The sequence below is a fragment of the Hordeum vulgare genome, chromosome 6H (genome assembly GCF_904849725.1).
Source record: "Hordeum vulgare subsp. vulgare chromosome 6H, MorexV3_pseudomolecules_assembly, whole genome shotgun sequence".
Lineage (NCBI taxonomy): Eukaryota > Viridiplantae > Streptophyta > Magnoliopsida > Poales > Poaceae > Hordeum > Hordeum vulgare.
The window spans coordinates 25,171,289-25,193,498 of NC_058523.1; the positions used below are offsets into that span (position 1 = coordinate 25,171,289).

Genomic DNA, 22,210 nt, shown 5'->3' on the forward strand with positions numbered 1-22,210 from the left:
TATAACCCTAGCGTCATCGAACCTTAAGTGTGTAGACCCTACGGGTTCGGGAGACAGGCAGACATGACCGAGACACCTCTCTGGCCAATAACCATCAGCGGGGTCTGGATACCCATGGTGGCTCCCACTAGCTCCACGATGATCTCATCGGATGAACCACGATGTCAAGGATTCAATCAATCCCGTATACGATTCCCTTTGTCTGTCGGTATAGAACTTGCCCGAGATTCGATCGTCGGTATACCTATACCTTGTTCAATCTCGTTACCGGTAAGTCTCTTTACTCGTTCCGTAGCACGTCATCGTGTGACTAACTCCTTAGTCACATTGAGCTCATGATGATGTTCTACCGAGTGGGCCCAGAGATACCTCTCCGTCACACGGAGTGACAAATCCCGATCTCGATTCGTGCCAACCCAACAGACACTTTCGGAGGTACCCGTAGTGCACCTTTATAGTCACCCAGTTACGTTGTGACGTTTGATACACCCAAAGCACTCCTACGGTATCCGGGAGTTGCACAATCTCACGGTCGAAGGAAAAGCTACTTGACATTAGAAAAGCATTAGCATACGAACAATACGATCTAGTGCTAGGCTTAGGATTGGGTCTTGTCCACCACATCATTCTCCCAATGATGTGATCCCGTTATCAATGACATCCAATGTCCATGATCAGGAAACCATGATCATCTATTGACTAACGAGCTAGCTAACTAGAGGCTTGCTAGGGACACATTGTGATCTATTCATTCACACATGTATTAGTGTTTCCTGTTAATACAATTATAGCATGAACGATAGACGATTATCATGAACAAGGAAATATGATAATAACCATTTTATTATTGCCTCTAGGGCATATTTCCAACACTCAGCCCAAAAATGAGGTGGGAGAGAGGCAGCAATCATCAATGCATGAGCCGTCTCAAGAAGATGACGATGCTTGCGCTCAGCCACGCCATTCTAAGCGTGAGCACCAGGACAAGAGAATTGAGAGAGAGTCCCTTGCTCATCAAGAACACCACACAACATCTTAGAGATATACTCGCAAGCGGAGTCAGCACGAAACACCCGAATGGGAGAAGAGAACTGAGTATGAACCATGGGAGCAAAACGCTTATAAATAGACAACGCCTCACTACGAGAAGTCATGAAATAAAGCCATGTGTAACGAGAGAAGTCATCTATGAAAATAATATAGTATTTGTGACCCCTTTCGAAGCGAAGGGAGCCGGACCCCATACATCGGAATGAACTAAATCAAAAGGACGCTTAGACACTAACTCACTATGTGGATATGGTAACTGAATCTGCTTGCCAAGACGACAACCCTAACACTCTAAAGAGACATCTCCTGAGACAGACCCCAGAAAACCTCGACGAACTAACGACGACAAACGAGAACCACACAGATGACCAAGTCGATGATGCCATTGATGGAAGGAACTAGTAGCCGAGGCGACCAAAGCGGAAGAACTGGCGATAGAGTGGGCAGCGGAAGGAACATGAAGCCAGTCCAACTCCCAAAGACCCAGAGAATCACGGCGACGAGGACCAACCCCAACAAGAGTGTGCGTGCGATGGTCCTGGACAGAACAAGAGTCATGGTCAAGGATGACGCGACAACCAGAATTAGCAAGTTGACCAGCGGAAAACAGATTCATGGTAAGTCGAGGAACATGAGTAACATCAGGAACAGAATAAGGAGTGGTAAGATTGCCCCGACTAACGATAGAAACAAGAGTACCATCAGCAGTGAGAACATGAACATGAGAATCAAGCGATCGAAGAGAGGACAGAGTGGAAGAATTAGAAGACATATGAAAGGAAGCTCTAGAGTCCAGAACCCATGGGGATGTACCTGACTGTGTAGAAGGTGGTTGCTCAGTGCGGGAAGCCTCAGTCACAGAACCAGCAGTACCCGTCGAGGAAGAACCTGAAGCAGCGAGCAGACGCTTAAGTCTGAGAATATCCTGCTCAGTCAAAGCGATGGCTGAAGCTGTCGAGGTAGATGACGATGACGAAGTCCCTGAAGAGGATGACCGCGCCTTGCGCTGATGTTTCTTCTTCGTGTAGCACTGGGACTCAATATGACCATCATTGTTGCAGTAGCCGCAATGTGGACGGGGACGACCTGAGCCTCCAGAAGGAGTGGGCAAGAGCGGCGGAGCACTCGAGCGAGAAGGAGTCGGTGCATCAGGTGGCGTAGGAGCCAGAGCAGCGAGTACAGAGGGAACCTCCAGCAAACCAGCACCACGTAAGCGAGTCTCCTCAGCACGAATCTCAGAAAGCGCCTCCATGAGAGAAATACGGCCACGAGTAAACAACTGAGCACGCCGGGGCTCAAACTCCTTACAGAGGCGAGACAGGAACTCGTAGACGCGATGAAACTCCAAGTTGGCCTGGACAGCCTGGCAACAGGGGCAAGTACGACAACCAGCACTGCGGAGAGAATCAAGCTGGCGCCAGATAGCAGAACTCTGTGCATAGAAGTCATCAACAGTAGAGTCACCCTGCTGAAGAGCATGCTCCTGACGAACCACAGAGAGGTATAAGGCATCAACAGAGGGCTCATAGCGCTGACGAAGGCGGGTCCACATCTCAAATACAGGAGGAAGGCCCAAGAAACTCAGAAGCAAACTGAGGCAGAACACTAGCAGTGAGAACATCGGCAGCACGAGCATCATCATCAAGCCACTGGGTGTAAACGGACAGAGCACCATGATACACCTGAAGAGCCTCCTCATAAGCCAAAACCTTCTCATCATAAGCACGGATAGCAGCCAAATCAGCAACCTTAGCTGCATCCTTCGCAGTCTGAGGAGCATCCGCAGGAAGAGCCGGAGGGATCGACGGAGTAGGAGTCACAGGAGAAACCGGATGTGGCGGACAGCAGACCTCGCTGGTGAGAACACCCCAGAGACGGATGCCACACATGTGGATGCGCATGAAGCCAACGAACTCGGTGTAGTTACTACCATCGAAGATCACCGAACAACGAGGGACAGCAACATAGCCCGATGCAGTAGACTTTTTTTTACAGAGGATCAGTCAAGATCGGAACGAGAGGATCCAATCCAGTGGAGATTGGGACGGGATGCTAGAGGATCCAATCCGGTCAAGATCAGGACGGGATGCAGATCCAATCCGCCTCGCCCTACCGATCGGGACGCAGGGCTCCCTGTTCTGTCCCGGGGCCTCCTGGCTTCGTCACGACAAGGCGCAGGCGAGCCACGCGACGGAGTGCGGCGGCCGAATTGAGGGCGGCTGGCGGCGGCGGAGGCGGCGGGACTGGTGCAGCAGATCGAGGATGAGTGCGGCGGCCAGATCGAGGGCGGCTAGCGGCGGCGGCTAGCGGCGGCGGGACTGGAGATGTCGAGCGGGTCGGGAGACCGAAGCAGCGGCACTGGAGCAGCTCGAGGATGACGGGAGACCGAGCGGCTTCGAGCGCGGCAGCAGCTTTAATCGGGGCGGGAGGAGGAGATCGAGGATGAGTTCGATCACGAACAGGAGATCGAGGACGAGCTCGATCGGGAGAGGAGAGACAGATCAATTGCACGAGTTGCAGCGTGCAGAAAATTGACCTAGCTCTAATACCATGTTAGGAATATGCAACTTGTATTTCCATGAGGCCATAGGCCGGTATATATACATGTACAGGTGGTGGACTATATGCAGGAAACCCCTTATATATTGGGATAAATACAAAAGGGTACATGACTTATATTATAACTCTAACAATAATATCTAGAGTTTTTCCTCAAATGTTTAACTGAGGTGTGGACAAAGATACCCCACATAAATTTCCATCGAAAGTGGCCGATGTTTCTATATATATGGTGGACGGTGTCTTGTAAGAACACGTATACAATAAGATTTATACCCTGGAACAAAGTTGAAGAGTGAGCTTCTCTACAACTGGTGAATTTTTCAGAATGCAAGGTAGTGGATCCAAATCCGGAGCCTCACGCCAGTACTTGTTGAGTAATAAATTTTTTAACTTGCGAAATGTAGGATAGTGCTTAAAATCTCTTGAGAAGATGAACTGGAACGTATACAAAAGTAAACAATCAAGTAATGCTACTTACTAAGAATGCGTTGTGATGGTCTAGGATCCCACGATCCGTGGTGATACAAACGTAATCTGTTTATTGGCTCCAGCAACGATGTAGATAGTGCAACACAAAAAAGGGATACCATAAATGAGTTAAAGATGGTGACATACCTTTCCAAATTCAGATATCAGGTTGAGGTGTGTTTAGCCCTTGAGATACCAGCCATAAGCACACTATCCCTGCTGCAATCCTCACTAATAGGAACACAATACTTACACGCATTATCATTAGCTCCACCGCCTCAAGAGAAAACACCAGTTTGCATTTATCGCCAAGATTTACACATGCGGCTTCTAGTAATGCCATGCCTTCAAGGAAAGGGGTCATACCCATAAAGCCTTCTAGTTCTAGAGAGACAAAGGCCCGGAACAGAGACACGGATCCGGCAAACTGAGTGGCAACAAGTGACGCTAAATTTTTTAAGGGTACGGAACGACATCCTATCAGCATTGATGCCACAATCATTCATCGTCAGATCCTTCAGTGTTCCCAAATGCTGAGAAGAAGAGGCAGATCGTGTAGGTAAAGCTCGTCATACTCAAGGATATGAAGGATGAGCGCTCGAAGTTTGCACATCACGGTAAAACGGGTCCATAGGTTCACACAGGACACATCATCATCATCATCGAATTTATCGATTTTGATCTCAACGGTGTCTAGGTGGTTGTGCTCACGCAGGATCAGTAGATGGTCCACGAACTTACGGAGGTCTTGTACCTGACAAGATCCTCACTCTCAAGGCCTGCCACCTGCGGTGGACCTCAAAAGATGGCGCCAGCGCCTGGCGAGCATGCACGTCCGCGCTGGGAGGAAGGAGAGCATGTGGTGGAGGATATTATCGGGGAGCGCGGAGATGCGGTCGGTGGTGCTCACCGGCGGTGGCACTCATGCGCTCCTACATAGGAGACATTCCGTCGAACAGGTGGCAGGCATCTTCTGCGCTGCGAAGCAAAGAAACGATCGCATGAGTGGGGATGGGATGCTTTGCGGTGGCGTCGCCTCATGTACCTCATCAGGCCACCAGCATTAGCAAGTCCAGACTTCTTGTCGCCGCTGCTGCCGCCGCCGCCACTCATGCGCTCCTAGTCGGAGGTTGGACTCCTCCGCCTTCGTTTCCGAGTTTTGTCCGTCAAAAGAGAGACGACAAATTATGTTTGTGAAACTTGTAGGCGCTGACTGTCCAATGGGTCCATGGGACCTTCAACCATGGGCCCCTCCCCGAATCCCCGGTATCTTGATTAAAAAAAATGTTTTTCAACTAATATTCATCAAAATAAAAGGAGTAGAATCAGTCAAAGTATGCTTAATGAAATAATTTTGTTTTCCTTGCTCTGGGTTGACAGTTTTGTTTTGCTATTCTTTCTTTATGTCATCCAACTAAAGTCATACTTCTTTCGTTCATAAATATAAAACTTTTTAAAGATTTTATTATAAACTATATACGGATGTATATAGACATATTTTAGAGCGTAGATTCATTAATTTTACTCCGCATTTAGTCCATAATAAAAAAATTAAAAGGTTTTATATTTAGAAACTTAAGAGTGTGTTATTATAACTGTCCTAAGAAATTACACAGGAGGGGAATCTGCTATCTTTAAGAGTTAATAACGCACTCTCACTGATCTATGGAACACTTCAAGTCCGAAAAGGCTGTCAATATTTTTTAAGCAATTAGACTTGAGTAGTTTTAGGCCCTGTTTGGAACCACTTAGATTAGATAATTCAGTTTTTTATAATCTATTTTGTCTTCAAAAAGGACAGATTATGGTGTAGATTATAAAAACTAAATTAACAGATTATTAAAAACTCACAATCTACTTTACCCCAGCTAAAATCAGATTATGGATTGCTAATGACCAATTACCTTTATAAAGTTGGAGGTAATTACATTCCTGCCACCATCACCCCCTCTTTTAAAAAAACAAAGGACAGACAGGTCATTATACAATGTAAAACCTGGATTACAGTTTATATAATTTTGCCTCCAAACATGCCCACCTAGATTATTTTAATAAAAACTATATTATATAATCTATCTTTATAATTCAGATTATCATAATTTATTGTGGTTTCAAACAAGGCCTTAGCATGATTCCTCTTAGCCCTTTTATTACATATAAGAGATAAGACTATATAATAAATCTGAACCATTAATCTCATTAATTAATGGTATGATTAAGTCTTACCTTCTTATCTTACATGTAAAAAGAAGGGATAAGAGAGAGCATGTTAAAATTTGCCATTAGATTTTCGCTCTTTTCCTTCCCTAATTCTAGGTGGCTAAGGTAAACTCTCCCCTAGACTTCATCTGCAAGCCCATGGATCCGTCTCCCCATGATCTATCCCTCCTGCGGCCGGCGGCGCGGAGGGGTGTCCCGGTGCCTTCGCTTCGGTTAGTAGTTTAGGTTATGGTTATTTTAGTCCGCTTTGAAGCGGTGCTCGGGCAGATTGTGGCGCTTGTTCTTCGAGTTTTTCTTCCGGGCTCCGAGCCTCTCAGAGTTTGTGTGTATGGATGTAATCGATGGAGCATTGGCGTAGATTCCTGTCATGTACTTGGATGATGAGGTGAGGATTTCTCATTATGTGATGAGATTTGGTGTCAGAACTTTCAGAACTATGTACGGCTCCAGGGTGTTGGTCTTTACGGGTAAGCTTATATATAATTAGAAGAACATAAGTTTTTTAAGAGTCAATCACTTCAGAGAAATTAAGAACAAAGATTAAGCATTTAACAATTCCATGAAAAACACCAGGCCATTCCATTTTTTGAAATAATTATTTACAACTTGATATTTTTACACACTTTTGTTCTTTAGGTCAATAGTATCATAAACTGCATTCGGTGGTAGTCATGCCAAAATTCTTAGATTAAGGTTGCACAGAGAGCCTTTTCACACAAACATTTTCTTTCAATATACAGTGAACAACAAAACTTTTTTGGGTGACAAATCGAATATTCTTAAGGAATTATGTTTTTGCAAGAATAGCATTTTCCTTTAGTAAGCACGACAAAATACGTCTTGTTTACTTTTCTGCCAGGATTTGCAGTGCTTGCCAAATGAATTTGACATTCTCAATACAACATAAATTGCCATAAAAAATTAATTTGCCACCCCTAAATATCTGACGTCGGATGTTTAACATTACGATAAAAATATCTTGAATGACCATCGTGACGCGTTGAGCACCCAACTGGTTCCATCCCCTACAGAATCAACAACTACATCAAACATACGTAACATGTGAAATGCAGACTAACAAACCTATGTGGACGATGCTACAACCTCTCCCTCGTCGCGCATCGTCAGTTGGCGGAGGGTCAAATCTACGATGAGTTTGTGAGCGAGGAGGCCGTGATGGCCATGGTCGCGGAGGACCCGTACTTTGTTGAGTAGCATCGGGAGCTATATGAGGACGCACGCTGGCTGCCACAATATCGCGGACACGGAGGTGGCACGAGCGCATGCGATCGCGGACGGGCTCTTCGTCATTCCTGCCAACCATGTAATTCACGTCGGGCCACGTCAACCACAAGGCCAACCCGTCTACGCCGACCATGTACCTCATCCAGACCTGCGATGTCCAGATGGCGCACTCTGGCAGGAAGAGTAGGATGTGGGCATGGGCACGTCTCGTGTCTCATGTGGGCCATGTCCATGTCCCATGTCCTACTCTACCCCTCGCCAACAACCCGCAATTTCGCTTTACGAAGGTGACACTCGGATTGGGAAACTACAAAAAAACTTGGAACACACAAGCTAGCATGATTGGATGCTCGCCTCTTAGTTCAATGAAAAATGTAAAAATTGACATGAATTTGGTTAGGTTTAGATGAATCGTCCGGTTTGTTTAAATTTTATTTGAAATGTTTCCAAACGTTTAGGTACACAATTGGATGCTCGCCTCTTATATCAATGTCTACCAGCGAATTACCCAATCAACGATGTTTTCAAATTTTATTTGAAATGTCAAATGTTTCCAAATGTTTCCATTTTCAGGTCCATATGAAGATGCCCCAAGGACGAAAAACGAGAGAGCTCGTAATCAGCACCAATAGTGCAAGTTCGCTTCCCGCATAGGGCATACCGGGCAGGCCCATTTGCATAACACTGTAGCGGGCCGGTACATTATAGTAGTGCGTATACTGTAGCGAGTCAAGGTGTGTAGCGGATATGATGCTATAGGGCTTCAACCACTGTAATAGCTCGACATACTGTACTGGTTTGAAAAAAGCTAGTGGATTTACAAAAATATCATGAACTTTAATATGTTTAAGAATTTGAAAATACTTTGCAAATTAAAAAAATTACCAATAAGGAAAAAAACTTTACACGTTTTAAACTACTTCATGACTTGCAGCAAATGTTTATGAATCGAATTTTATTGTGAATCTAAAAAATACACACGAATTTCACAACTGTACACGCATGAAAAATTCATGGATTTTAGAAAAAGTCCACAAATTTTAAAAACATTCGCAATTTTTTAAAAACATTTATGTAAATAAAAAATAGTAAACAATATGAGTTAAGATTTTTTTGCATTAAAGTGTAAAATAAAAACGTTTCTGAATTTTAAAACTATTCATGAATTGAAAAAATGCATGGATTTAAAAACTATTCACCAATTTGAAAAATCAGAAATTCTGCTATTTTCCCAAAATTAGAGGTTTTGAAAAAAGATCATGATTTTGAAAATGGTCTCATATTTGAAAAATAAAAAATCGTGAAAATTAAAATGAAAAAGCTTCAAAATATAAACTAAAAACTAATAAAGAAACAAGGTAACATATAGTAAAAATAAAGAAGAAAGTAAATAAAAAACCATTTTTGCAGAAACGCAGGGGAAACCACCCATGAAAACCAAGGGAACCTTTCACCATACTGGTGATACAAAAAAACAGTATGTTAGCATATCCACTATGAACTGATAGTACTGTATTTTACACCTTGAGCGCCAAATAGGAAATGGCGAAAACCAAGCCAAACTCGCACAATCCTAGTTCTATATCTATATCTATATTTGTCAAGGAAAAAAATAGCGCGTTATTTGAAATAGCGCAGTCTTCAAAAAACACTATGAACGAAATAACGTGCTATTTTGCAAAATAGCGTGTCACAAAACATTGTTCAGATTTCAGCATATAGCAACACAAATGATAGATTTCAGCAGAGGCGGCAAGAGGAGAGGAGGCTGCGAGCGGAGGAGGCAGCAAGAGGCGGTCGGCCGTGGCTGGAGGAGACGGGCGAAGCACCGGTGGCCGTCGCTGCCGCCGTCACTCGGTAGGTTTGGTTAGGGATTTAGGGTTTGCTCGGTAGGTCTGGTCGCCGCTGGTTAGGGTTACTGGACCGGAAAGCCCAAAAGAATAGTGGGCTGATGAAAAATTCATCTGAAAAAAATAACGCCGCGACGAAAAAATAGCGTCGATACGCGCTATAGCGCGAAATTGCCGTATTTAGCGTGAATAGCGCCATAGCGAGTGAAATATGCATAGTGTAGCGTTTAGTTTTCAAATACGCTATTAGCGTGCTATAGCGGCGTTTTAGCGCGCTATTTTTTTCCTTGATATTTGTACTTCTATATTTATAAAATTAAAAATGTGTGTTTCTTTCAAATCATCAATTAGAGAGTATTCTTTTCAAAGATCACTCTCACCTCCCAAGTTGTGACAAGTGGCGCACTTCATGCGTGTCACTTGTCGCAACTTGGCAGGTTTCCCTTTTTTCGTAGATTCGTATTTTCAAAATATTTTATCTCCTAGACTGTGCGTTCAAATCTTGAACCGTTTTCGTCGTTGGATTTCTCGAGTCGAGATCTTCAAAACTAGACCCCATATTGATAGGTTTTGACGAACTTTTTTCACAAAAAAAACAGATGCAAACCAAATCGTGGCTCTCGCGATAGGAAAAAACAAAAAACACGTTTTTCGCGTATTTTCTGCTCTTTGAGAGGCATAACCGTGCCTCTTATGAAGGCAAAGACCGCACCACTCACGAAAACAAAATCGTGCCTCTCATGGAAAAAACTGCTTTTTTCCCTTCCGAGAGGCACGGGCGTGCCTCTCACAAAGGCAAAACTGTGCCTCTCATGGAAAAAATAGAAAATGCGTTTTTTCTTTCTCCAAAAGCCATGGCTAAGAAAGCAAATGTTGTGTGTCTCGCGAAAATTTATAATTTACAATTTTGTTTGTGCTTTTTAAAAAATGTATGAAAATTACAAAAATATTTGCATTTAAAAAACAAAATTGGGATTTCAGTTTTTTCACATTTACAAAAATATTCGTCAATTCATAGTTATCATTATTATTATTTTCATAAGTTCAAAATTAATCTTAAAAAATAAAAAAATATTTGGAATGTTACACCGCAGTATGATCTTAATTATTCACGCTGGCCATGGATTAGCAGGACGCGTTTGTCTGAATGACCAAGAGCGCATGGACGGGTCTTTGTGGTCGTGAATTTGATTATTCAACATTTTTTGAACGTTTACCCATGACTTAAAAAAAACAGCCATTTTGGTGCCTGTGAATGGACTAGCCGAGATAAACCTTGATAAAGAAGGAACATTCATGGGTGATTATGCGCTGATTATGCTAGTGAAAGGAATTTATGCGCTACAGTCACTCATTCATCCAGTTACGTTGTCGTATGAGAGAGTGGTCAAAGCAACCGTGCCCAAAAGTTCGTAGGTCAAGCACCAAATAAGGAGGCAACCACAACCCCGAAACGGAGGTAGACCCGAAGGGGAAAAGGCACTAGTTGGATTGTTGTTGTCACGCCGACCAATCCATCATTATCAGATCTTACAAGATAAATATGACCCAGAGAAGATTGCAGCTCCTCACTGGGGAGAGTGTTTTTTTTGTGAACACATCAATTATCTCTTTGTTGCTTGTCACAAAAGTATGACTTTTCTCTTGCAACGCACAGACATATGTACTAGTCCTAAATAAAGGAGTGAGCTCGATAGGACCGCAAGCAAAGCAGTGCGGGCTCAAGGGCTTCTCGTCTAGGATAGGACCCTACCGGAATGAATCCCCTCCCGACCGCAACCAACAGAGCCTTGAGCGTGGGAATCACCCGCGGACCGCTTATGTAATCCACCATGCAAGCACAATTGTTTTTACCCCTTCCAAAATAAACTGAGCAGGGCACATCGAACATCTGTAACCCTTCTATTTATTTTTGAATGCAATTCACACCAAGAAAATAATAATCTATGTGAGAAGAATGACAGTTTGTTAGCCAACAAATAACCTGGTGACTTCAGATATTTTGCATTTCCAGATTGGCAACTTTATTCAACATATTAAAATAAATAACAAATTTCGTTTGTCCACCATACATGAATAGTAATCTAACGGGCCTATTTTCTGTTAAAATACTTTATATGATGTTGAGGTACCCTCCGTGTTTCATCCATGCACTATGTATATGTAGACTGACATTATAAGCTCCGATCATGAATGTATAAATGTGACATTAGTCCAAATATTTCAGACATAAACAGTTTCCATGAGAGGTTACATTTTGTGCTTGATGGATATTTGTGTATAGAAAAGATAAATGTATTCTTTATTGACCTACGGCTGGATGTGCATGAGGTGGTAGTGAGTTGTTTATTTAATTATCTTGCTTGTGTTGCTGTGGTTCAGGTTCCTTTGCTTCATATATAAGCTATAAAAGAGATAATTAACGGTGACAAATTAAATGCCCATTTATTATGTATGTGTGTCTGCATAGTTGTTTCTGTTCTTTATGGTATTATATACATTAGTTCTATTGGTTTTAGTGCATCTGATGTATTCTTTATACTGTGGTTCATTTAGGAAATATCTCATGGAGCACTAGAAACTGAGGGTCCTCCTGCGAGCCTCAGATTTCTGCTTGTACAGTTGTCCTTAGAAATTCTTTATATACATCTCCTTACATGTTTGGGGACAATGTTCTTCTGCTTAGATACTCAGCTAGGGGGGCAACAAAGCTTTTTTCCTCTTGCGTATGGATCTACTTTTGACCCAACATCTCATACTTTGCCAATCTTGTTGTTTCATTTCCTATCATTTGCTTCTGTTTTGCAATTTTGAGGCGTTGCCACAAAATGCACCTTTCAGAATGATCAAAAGTTGATAATATGAAGAATTCTTCCAAGATGTTGGTCTTCAAAGTTGTATTTGACATGTGATTCAATTTGCGCTAGCATTATTAATGCCCTTTATTGTAACTACTTATTATGTTATAACTATATTGTTTAGTTGTTTTTATATCGGCCTTGTTGAGAATGTTCAAATTTGTAAAACAATACACCCAGTCCACATTATAATTTGAGTTTTTTCACTTACTATTAATCTGCCTTTTTTTGTATCCTTCATCACTTATCAGATGTCAACAACAGGAATAAGAGGAGAGATGCCACTATAAGTGATATGTAGTATAAGCTAGGAACAAGAAAAAGAAGTAAAGATACCATCTTGTGTGACAAAAATGAGAGTGAAGAACATTACGTTTCTTTTGTCCCAACATTACTTCTCAATTCAGCGATCAAGTATCTTTATATTTGAAAATATCCTTATCATTATATTGCCAAAATGGATGGACGCGGCAACGCGCGTCATCCATGATCTAGTAAGACATATACTATATGACTAACCTTTCTAAGGCCTCACAATTAATCGAAGTCTTCAATTGAAATTTGGTCATTCGATTTTAACCGGGTTAACAATTTCTCAAACCCTTTCATTTAATTTTTTAATACAATACGTTGTTCTTCCTAATTTTTAAATCTTTACAATTAACTGAGGCTTCAGTTTAGACTTTGGTTACCTGATTTTGACCGGATCAATAATTTCTCAAAAAGCTTTTCTATTTAATTATTTTAATTCTCTGTGTTCCGTAATTTTAAAGCTTTTCATTTGATTAAGGTATTTAATTTTGGATTTGGTTTACAATTTTGATCGGACCAACGATTTTCCAAGTCAATCAACAACAAATGGCCTATAAAAACATATCAACCCCTCGCCGACTCCTATCAACCATACAAAAGCATAACCATGTGATACCATAGCACGAATATAGTATATGTAACTAATGTTAAAAAAAATATCTCCACGTAAAGATGGGTTGATTAGCGGATGACATAGAATCACATCGCGAAAGACCTACCAAATATTTGCATGTGATAAATAAAACGTAAAACACACTCCATCGTCTTCCACACCGACCAAACTAAATACTCCATTTGTTTCAAGATATCAGGGTTATTAATTTGTTGGAAAGTCAAATTTCTTTAATTACCAAGTTCAAAGCCAAAAATATCAAGATCTACTACCTCTTTTCCGGTTTATAAGGCTTACGCGTATCCCTAGGTTGAAAAATAGACCATCGTAATACAAGTTATATATCACAAAAATTATGTCATTAGAAACTTCAAACCGTCTACTTTATAATGGTATAATTTTTAGACTATACAACTCATCTTATCTTGATCAAATTATAAATTTAGGGATACGTGCAAGCCTTATAATCTGAAAAGGAGGTAGTACAATATTAAACAAAAAATATGAAAATTCATTTCATGATGAATCTAATTACACCGATTTGATATTATAAATTTTGATATATTTCTTTATAATTTTGATGAAACTTAAAAAGGTTTGACTTTTCAAAAAAGTAATACACCATATATTTTGAAATAGAGTGGATAAAGAAATTTAGAGACGCATAACCCTTCTAGTTATGATTAAGAGACACATAACCTAAAGATCTACATGTGGGAGGTGTTGATTCTCTGAACTTAGACGGACACTTGTAAATTCGAGTTCTTGAGCTTAATCTTTCGATGACGTGCCACCGTCAAAGACATTTTGATATACATATCCAGTCGTGTTGTTGAAAGTCCCATCATATGAAATCGGTGCCTTAGCCTTTTGGGGATGTGTCGTCCCAAAGATATCTTGGTCCCTCAGGGACGTCCCACTGTCAAAGGTGTTGGTGTACATAACCGGTCGCGCTTGTTGACTTTTGTGATACTAGATGGTGGAGGAGGGAGGGGATCGTACGTGCTGGCAGACAATGTTGAGAACGTTCATCCTGGAAGACAATTTCCTGGGAGATTTCCAAATTATTTGAAGCATTAGCAAATAATCTTGATTTGTTTTAAAAGGAAAACTCCAATTCGAAAAATGCCTTGCTAATCTCCAAAAGATATTTTAAAGCAAAACTGCTTTGCGTTCACATTGCCACGGGCAGCTCGGTGACTTTTTAAGTGCCTCATCAATCCTCTATAAGAAAGGACCCAGCCTTGAGTCTTTTCACCTTCTTCAAACTGACCCTTCGTATCAGCTTCCAGTGGGAGCCAGGGTTTGGATCTTCTCTTGCGAATTTTAAGAAATTCTTAATCTGCACCATCGCCTAGCTAACGAAATGGGAGCCCATTTCTTTCCTTCACCTTGCAGCCCAATGGAGCTCGGATCTAAGAAACGTAAGCCTGCCCAGGACGCCGACGCCGACGCCGACGAGGAACACCCCGGTTCTGAAGAAGGTCGTCATGAAGCAGAGGGAAGTGGTTTCCAGACCGATGCCGACGCCAACCGTGGTGCGGAATGGGGTGCTGCTCCGACATCCCAGGGACACGAGAGAAATTCGGATGCAAAGCAGCCAGATTCTTGGGATGGTTGGAGTTCTGCACAAGCCAATGACGTACCCGAGCGCTGATAAATGGAAATCAGATCGATGGGTTGCCAAAGGAAGCCGTAGGGACCAAAGAGGCAATCCAGGCAGGCACCCGATGAGACATGTACTTGAGAGGCCACGGTACGAACTGGCTGCTGAGGCGAAAAAGGTCCTGCGTGAAATTGATCCCATTGTAGCAACTGTTAGAAAGATCCTCCGTGAATCAAGGTAAATTATCTCACGACTTGCTTTGTGCGCTTCATGATATATGCAAAATAGGAGTAGTTGTTTTGTGTGTGCGTGTACATCTTATCTCAGATATATTCATCATCTTAAATTTTGCAGTGATGGCGTACGACTTCCCATGGAGGATGAAAAGTTTATCATGGAGAACGTTCTAGAGCACCACCCTGAGAAGGAAAAGAAGGTGCATGGTGAAATCGATCATATAATGGTATGAATTCTTGTGCTACTCCTTTTTCCTTCTTGTTCTACCAAGTCGTGGTGAGAGGCAGAGGGGAAAACAACTAGTTTCTTCGATCTCTCGCAGCAAGTCAAGATTGTGGCACTCCGCGCATCTGCCTCAATAAACACCATACAATTCACCTAAAAAGAGCAGATGTGGAAATCCATCTTCCATTATTCTATATATACATAACGGGTTAGGTATCATAAATAAAACATGCCAGGTAGTATTAATTTTGATCATGGTGTGTGGTGTTTGGCAGGTCAACAAGCACCCCGTTTTCCGGAAAAGTCGGTGCTTCTACGTGGTGTCGTCGGATGGGAATGGGACCCACACGGACTTCTCCTACAACAAGTGCATGGAGAACTATGTGAGGAAGAACTACGCAGAGCACGCCGAACTGATCTGTGGGATCCACTTCAACAAGTGCAATCGTGATGCACCAGCCACTGAAGCCGAGGCATCTCAGTTGACGACGACTCCAGGCGAGGACTCGCATGCCACTCCTGCAAGCCTACCGGCAGGAACTCCAGCTTTTCCGTCAGTGACCACCCAGCACAAGGAGACCCCGGCTTCTCCGGCGGCGAGACACTCTACCTCCTCCTCCCCCGGCCCGCTGACCCAGCAGGAGGCTGAAGCGCCAGAGGCAGCAGCTGCTATGACAAGTGGGTCTAATCTAATGATCATTCCTTAGGGTGTGTGGATCAAATTTGGATTCAAACCTTTGCTGGATTGCATACATAGCCACTTCCCGAGTTATGCAAATTCTTTACCCTTGGTAGACATCTAGAACTGGCAAATGAATGAATGGGAGAGCAATATGCATCTGTAAACAATACAGCCAAACATCATGATTTGATCAATAAATAACCGTTCATCACATCGCATAGCAATAGGATGACGATTCTCAGGAAAATAAATCGACGGCAGCGAAACGAAAAAGTGTCACTTTTCCAAACATCCATGTCTTAGCTCAGGAGACGAAGTATATAGATCGCATCGTATTGTTGGTTTTTTATCGCTAGAACAATTCATCGGGAGTTGGAAGACGAGTAGCTTGATTGATTTGCACGCGCACGTAGCACGCTCATGAAGGCTAGCTTCAACTCGATCGATCAAATTGACTCTCTCTCGACAGAAACAAAAACGGTTGCGGCGACTTGCCAGCAAAAAACAGGAAGGCCCGTACCGAGCCTTTACTTTTGCTTCCATCTGGTTCCATGGTTTCTGATTACAGGGGGATACATGGGTACTTATATCAACACATAATACAACAGTCATGGGCCCAAGCCAAAATGGAAACGCTAAGAGTGCAACAGGATACCACAAAACCAAGTCCAGCTAGATGGCCTAGAGTTAATAAGTTATTATTACTGTCCGAGTATAATTGACATAAGATGCTTATAAACGTTCAAGCTTCGTATTTCCTAATGGCCCATGACTCTTCATTTATAATTAAGAAGTTTTGTATTTGCTGCCTGATTTTTATTTCTTTTTTTCACATGCATTAAGCTAATTTCAAGATATAGAAAGCACGTAAAGAGTCACTAGTTAACTTATGTATGTCAAATGCACTAAATGCACACAAGAACTTTAAAACTTTGGCGATTCTCTTGTTGACCACATCACACTTGTACCTTGAGGTGCTCTGATATTGCAGACGGTCTCTCCATCACACTTGACTTCAACTATCTTGTTGACCACATTATTAAGAGTAAAAGCAGAGAAGGAGAATGATAGAATGAACAGTAATCTCTCATTGATGAAAATTGGGGATATTTATACCCAGTACATGGCGGTTTACAAAGGGGCGGTTGCCAAAAGAACAACTGACATAGTATTGATTAATTACATAATTAATACATATTAATTATTCCTAACACTCCCCCTAATCAATTCTTGATCTTGTAAATAGCCATCTTCTTGATAAGGACTTCTTTAGAAATAACTTCGTCCTTGAGAATGTTCATCATTCCATCTTGAGAAATCCTTGTATAATCTTTAAAGCCTCCTCCAAAAACCCTGTGGGGATATGAGGAGAATAGTGTAGATATGTTGCTAAAACTCCTTTAAACCCTGTGGAAAAAATAAGGAGAAAATGATACAACATATAATGATTATTGCCTCATGATAACTCATTTGAGAAAACCTTTTTAGAAGGAGAAAACTCATCTTTGAGTTTAAAGAACAATAAATATATCTTGAGTACTTCCTTTAAAAAACCCGATAGGGAAAATAGAAAGTATGACATATGATCTTTGATAAGATATTGCCTCATTAAAAACCATTATGAGAAACTTTTGAGAGAAAAACTCATAAGGGAAAAGAGTGCATTTGACATGCCATTGAAAACTCCTTTAAAACCCAGTGGGAAAATATAAGGAGAAAATGATATGGCATATACAAACACTTGTGTTTATATTGTCTCGTTAAAAACCTTTTATGAGAAACCATTAGGGAAAAACCCATCAAGGGAAAAAGAGTACAATATATGCAATCTGATGATTGTTAATAGGTTATAGTTTGAGAGATTACTCCCCCTGAACTTTGCAAATATGGAGGATGTCTCATACCAATTTCATTGACATGAACATGAGATTGTGTATAATCTGTTGGATTTTCACATGATTTTGTTTGCAAATTACTTCCTCACTTTTCTATAATTCATGAGGATAAGTAGTTTCCGAGCAATGTAATTTATGATATTGCTCTTCATATAACCTATAGGTATTGAGTAACACAAATGGAAGTATCTTGATAAATCAAGTTATGTGATTCTGATAAATCTCAACCACATGATTTTGAGTGTGGTTAATCATTCTGCCAAGCCATGCGTGTTTTGCAATGCTTTTAGATAAAGCAATTATGTCAGAATGATAAGTGGGAATAACCATTAAAGTCCATTTAGATGACTTTCATATGGAGGCTATTCCAACAAATTTAGTCATTGATATGGCGTCATTGGGATCAAATAAAGAGCCAATATCATCATATCACATCATGGTCATATCTTGTATTTCCTGATGGAATTGTCCAATATTTATTGTGAGCTTAAGATATAAGATGATATTCCATATATCAAGCATGTTACTTTTGTTGGGGGTTGCACTCTGAACAAACATAGCAAATATGATGTCAGGCCTGACATAGTTTGCAATCATATGAGTGCTTTGACATTAGTGAGATATAGAACTTCAGGTCTTTATGTCACTTCATTATCAACCCTAGGTATGTACTTTATCAAAGGTAGTATGACCATACATGTCTTATGTTGTTATGATATATCCACAGTGAACTTCTCGTATATGTTTTGGATATATGTAGACTGATATGTATTCTTGAGAGAATGCTCAAGTTGTAAGCTTAAGCTAAATTTGGTTGAATCCAAAATTTCCGTCTTGAGATGAGTTTGTGTATGTTTATGTCTTGCAGAGACATTGATGATGAAATCATCGATATACACTGAGGTGATGTAAGGGAATCAAATTTTGGGATTCCTTTATTAACACATGAACAATCATCATCCTTTGAGTAATCCTCTGAAGAAGGAACTCGTCTAGTCGATAGTACCATATGATTCACGACTATTTCTAGTCATAGAGTGACTTATGAAGTTTTACACAATACATGTTGCGATTTGTTTTTGGATTCGGAAATGAAGCCCTTCAGGGACTTTAATATAGATTTCCGAAATGAGTGACTCATATGAGTATGTAGTCACTGCATCCATTAACTGCATGGATAATATTATTTGTACTGCCAACGGTATTTATTATCAAAACATAGTTCCACTCATACCAAGAAGGTATGTTACATCGTAATCGATGTTGGGTCTCTGCATGAACCCTTTTGCTACAAGCGTCGTTTTTTCACCACCTCATTGACTTTGTCTATGAATGAGAAGTTTTTAGTATTCCATATGGAAGATACTTATGAGGAGTAGGTATTACTGTGGTAAATACCACTCTTTGATTGGCGAGTGCTATTCTTCATTACTTGCTTCCTTTTATGTGAACCAATCTGAGTACAAGAGGCACTCTACCATGGATTTTGGTTCAGGGCCCAAAAGGTTTTAGCAATCTTTAGAAGAAATATATGTCGACAAATGTAGACTTATGTTATATGATTCTAGAGGAATCGATGAAATTTGTGGAAATGTATTTATTCCTTTTAACTCCTTGTGATTTCCTACAACAGTGGAGTCAAGGTGTTTCTATATCCCCACACCAAAACATTTGTGCACATTTATGTCGGGCTTTGGATGATGACCATCCAGTGAGGTGTCTTTCAACTTGATGTTGAATTACATTTACTAGTTGAGGATTTGATTTCCTCTGTTTCCGCGGAAGCATATGCGAGGTTATATCTCATGTGGTCAGATTTCTCCCCCTCTTGCTCTCATTTGGGGAGAAGAGTGGTTTATCAGGTACCTCCACTCTTTCTGACACTTTACTGCAGGAATATAAATTTGAGTGACACCTTTGTCATCAGTAAATGTATGTGGCAGATTTGCAATGAGTTGCAAATATATGATTCTAAACTTCTTGTTCAGATTCTTTGAGTACGTGGATATAAGGACTGAATGTCAATAACATGTCTAATTTATTTCTCGGCATTCTTTGTGGTACTAATCTCCCCCTAATGCTGGAAATGTCCTTATTGCTGATGCAATCAGCATACGGGCTATGAATTATTTTGATTGACGGATAAATTGTTATTCCTCACATAGTTCCCTAAATTTCTGTGAGAGCCCATTGATGTATGCTGGAGTGGTGATATCGGTATGTAACCGAATTATCGCAGATAGGAAATAGTTTGTTGATTTCCACGTAATTACTATAAGGGGAAAGTAGTATGCTATGCAGTTGGTATGATTTAGATCATACTTACGGTGTGTAATGCCGTATTTGTCTAGCATCAGGCTAGTAAATTACGATTCTATAAGTTTGGTCATATTATTAATTTCACTATCTTTGATAAGATATTGGACTAAACCATTATGTGTATGTACATAAAGTATTAGGTATAATCAGACATTGCTTGTGAAACGAGTTCAACGAAGTTGTCCATTCGAATGGATTTATCCCTTGTTTAGGATAACTAGCTTGCTCTTACTTTGAGAATTTGAGCAATTAATTTAGTTATATTATTCATGGTTTGTGTGACAAGAGACACACTAGAAATAATTTTATAAATGTTTCCATGAGTACCATGAAGTATCTATATAATACCACACAATGGTTGAGTAATGCACATATCTTCTGAATGTGTTCAAGGAAGAATGAGTTGGCTCATTTAGAATTGTAAGGTGAGAGTTCCTTAAATTAATTTCCCCTATCGCACATGTGGTGCACATAAAATCTGATGATTTGGGAAATTTTGCAACTTGTTAAGTTGTGACTAATAGAATTGTCAGTAATTTTCTAATCATCCCCAAACCAGGATAGCTAAGGCTATTAAGCTTAATGTTTAATTTATTAATACTTAGAAAATCATTGTGTACGCAACAATATTGAGTATGAATTGATTCATACATTCAAAATTTATCAAATATAATGTCCAATAAATAGGATATTGGACATTACACTACATGTAGTAGCACAAGTATAGGCTAATGTTATTTTGGGAATAATTAGGATATTCCAAGAGGTCACCCATATTACTGAAAAAATAATTATGCAAACATATCATAGGCATAAAGGAATTGATCATTCTTTTATTATACTATATTTTTGGTTCTCCTTCTGATGAAGATTTGGAAACAATCATTTACGAGGATATTTCCTGGTTGTATGTTTGCAAATTTTCAACTATCCCAATGAACTTATTTGCCTTCTTAATAAACTAGTATAGTACCCGTGCGTTGCCACGGGATAACAAAATGTGTGTATCAAGAAAAATATAATGTGACATGAGGAATAGACTATGCACATATGATATCTCATGGTCCTAAAGTGGTAGATAAATACATCTCATCGTCATCCTCACTCCTCCCTCTTCTCGAGAGGAAACCTCCAATCCCTGTGTCTCGCGAGAGATTAAAATTTACGATGATATCTAATTTGATTGTAAGTATCAAATTTCAAGAAATTTTTTTGTAGCTTCTATAAAGATTGTCACACGGGCAAAAAGGCCAATGCGTTGCAACAGGAGAAAAAAAAAGCCTACACCCTCCCGCGAGGCTTGAGAATGAGACTCTGCCTTTTCCAATGGAAGACTCATTCGTCGTGAACGGAAAAGTATTTTCTGAGGTGAATGCATGGTTATAAACACAAAAATTAACTTATTCTAGATTAATTTTGTGGTTTTTGAATTAGAATTATACAAATACATCAATATACCTGTAAATATGTGAATACATATCACTCTATCACATTCGAGAAAACAAAATATAGTTGCTCCTTTTGGGTAGGGACTGCACGAAGATGATGCTTAATGGCATAAAATTGCTCAAATCATATCCATGCGCTAGATGGGCAGGTATGTGTAGGGCCTTGCATTGGATTTTGCCCTCTGGTCCTCTAAGTATAGATCGACAATGTAGTACTGATTGAGAGTTACAAAAGAATGTATTCAAAAAGATTTATATGTTCAACTATTGGCCTTGTTGCCATGAATTTTCAAGACAGTAATAATGTTCCGCCAAAGCTCCAATCCATCATTTTCTCCTCTCCTTTTACCAAATGGAAATGCAATAATCCGTTCTCACCTTAATATTGAAAGAAAATTAAAATAAACAGTGGTACGTACCATTTGACATCGCTTCTGAATAATTAAAAGACCTTGTCTCAATGGACCGAAAAACTTACATGTGAAGCATCATCAACAAGCCGATAATGGTTCATGAAGACTAATTCTGGTGTTCTTCAGCATATGCTTCTCTGAATTCAAACTTTATGGCCTCATAATACTCTTTGCTTTTTTTCCTTACGGTGACAAGGGTTAGATCTC

At 40.4% G+C, this 22,210-nt stretch overlaps 1 pseudogene; it reads right to left on the reverse strand.

Moving 5' to 3' along the window:
* Positions 1-3,879: 3,879 nt before the first annotated feature.
* Positions 3,880-5,310, reverse strand: LOC123404965 (annotated as a pseudogene).
* Positions 5,311-22,210: the final 16,900 nt, after the last annotated feature.